Source organism: Rattus norvegicus, chromosome 16 (assembly GCF_036323735.1).
Source record: "Rattus norvegicus strain BN/NHsdMcwi chromosome 16, GRCr8, whole genome shotgun sequence".
Taxonomy (NCBI): domain Eukaryota; kingdom Metazoa; phylum Chordata; class Mammalia; order Rodentia; family Muridae; genus Rattus; species Rattus norvegicus.
In genome coordinates, this window is record NC_086034.1 from 16,351,313 (window position 1) to 16,353,739 (window position 2,427).

Here is a 2,427-nt window from a genome sequence, read left to right on the forward strand (position 1 = left end):
TGAACCTCCAGTGAACGTGATTGTTGGGGGGAGGGCTATAATGGGGGGAGGATGGGGAGGGGAACACCCATAGAGAAGGGAAGGGGGAAGGGTTAGGGAGATGTTGGCCTGGAAACCCGGGAAGGGGAATAACAATCGAAATGCAAATAAGAAATACCTAATTTAATAAAGATGAAAAAAAAAAGAAATGTTCAACATCTTTAGTCATAAGGGAAATGCAAATCAAAACAACCCTGAGATTTCACCTCACACCAGTGAGAATGGCTAAGATCAAAAACTCAGGTGACAGCAAATACTGGCGAGGATGTGGAGAAAGAGGAACACTCCTCCATTGTTGGTGGAATTGCAGACTGGTACAACCGTTCTGGAAATCAGTCTGGAGGTTCCTCAGAAAATTGGACATTGAACTACCTGAGGACCCAGCTATACCTCTCTTGGGCATATACCCAAAAGATGCCCCAACATATAAAAAAGACACATGCTCCATTATGTTCATCGCAGCCTTATTTATAATAGCCAGAAGCTGGAAAGAACCCAGATGCCCTTCAACAGAGGAATGGATACAGAAAATGTGGTACATCTACACAATGGAATATTACTCAGCTATCAAAAACAATGACTTTATGAATTCATAGGCAAATGGAGGGAACTGAAAAATATCATGCTGTGTGAGGTAACCCAATCACAGAAAAACACAGATGGTATGCACTCATTTATAAGTGGCTATTAGCCCAAATGCTTGAATTACCCTAGATGCCTAGAACACATGAAACTCAAGACAGATGACCAAAAATGCGAATGCTTCACTCCTTCTTTAAAAGGGGAATAAGAATACCCTTGGCAAGGAATAGAGAGGCAAAGATTAAAACAGACACAGAAGGAACACCCATTCAGAGCCTGCCCCACATGTGGCCCATGCATATACAGTCATCCAATTAGACAAGATGGATGAAGCAAAGAAGTGCAGGCCGACAGGAGCCGGATGTAGATCTCTCCTGAGAGACACAGCCAGAATACAGCAAACACAGAGGCGAATGCCTACAGCAAACCACTGAACTGAGAATAGGACCCCCGTTGAAGGAATCAGAGAAAGAACTGGAAGAGCTTGAAGGGGCTCGAGACCCCATATGTACAACAATGCCAAGCAACCAGAGCTTCCAGGGTCTAAGCCACTACCTAAAGACTATACATGGACTGACCCTGGACTCTGACCTCATAGGTAGCAATGAATAGCCTAGTAAGAGCACCAGTGGAAGGGGAAGCCCTAGGTCCTCCTAAGACTGAACCCCCAGTGAACTAGATTGTTAGGGGGAGGGTGGCAAGGGGGGGAGGATGGGGAGGGGGACGGCCATAAAGAAGGGAGGAGGGGGATGTTTGCCCGGAAACCAGGAAAGGGAATAACACTCGAAATGTATATACGAAATACTCAAGTTAATAAACAAAAGGGGGGGACAAGAATACCCTTGGCAGGGAATGGGGAGGCAAAGATTAAAACAGAGGCAGAAGGAACCCCATATGTAGATATAATTGTTAATAGTGTCTCATCCAGTTTGTCCTTGTAGAAGAGAAAGGAGAAAAAAGACAGAGATAAGAGGGTCATGTGGGAGCTGAAGAGAGGGCAAATGTCTGGGGTGAAGATAAAAGCATTTACTAATCAAGTGTGAGGATCTGAATCCAAATCCTAGTAACTATGTAAAGAAATGGACATAGTCTTCACTTTGGCAGCACATATACTAAAATTAGAATGATATGGTGAATATTAGGATGACCACTGTGCAAGGATGGCATACCAGTTAATGAAGCATTCCATATTTTTAAAATAACAGTAATTAACAGTCACTGGTTATTAATATCTCCCAACATCTATGAATACAATTCCCCAATAAAAAGACGTGCTAACAAAGTCGTTGTGTAAACAGGATCCATCGTTCTGCTGCACATAAACACTTCAACAACAATGATAGACATTACCTCAGAGTACAGGGACAGAAATATTATTTCCAAGCCATTGGATCCAAGAAACAAGCTGGATTAGCCATTCTAATATCTAATAAAATAAACTTTCACCTAAAATTAATCAAAAGAGGTGCAGGAAACTTCATATTCATTAAAGAAAACCAATCAAGATAGCATCTCCATTCTAAATATTTATGCTACAAATATAAGGGCATCCACATTTGTAAAAGAAAAATTAATAAAGTTTAAATCATACATCGAACTCCATACACTAATAATGAGAGACTTCAACATTCCACTCAGACGACTTGACAGGTCTTTGAGACAGAAACAAAACAGAAATGAAACTAAAAGAGGTTATGGATCAAATGAACCAAACAGATACTTACAGAACATTTCATCCAAAAAAAAGAATATAGCTTCTTCTCAGCACTTCATAGAACCTTCTCCAAAACTGACAATAAAGCAAAT

At 41.0% G+C, this 2,427-nt stretch overlaps 1 non-coding gene across 1 annotated transcript; it reads left to right on the plus strand.

Annotated features, from left to right (window-relative positions):
* The first annotated feature begins 1,709 nt into the window (after positions 1-1,709).
* On the plus strand, positions 1,710-1,816 carry LOC120097658 (U6 spliceosomal RNA). The gene has a single exon (XR_005495206.1). It is a non-coding gene; the product is annotated as a U6 spliceosomal RNA (small nuclear RNA).
* The last annotated feature ends 611 nt before the right edge of the window (positions 1,817-2,427 follow it).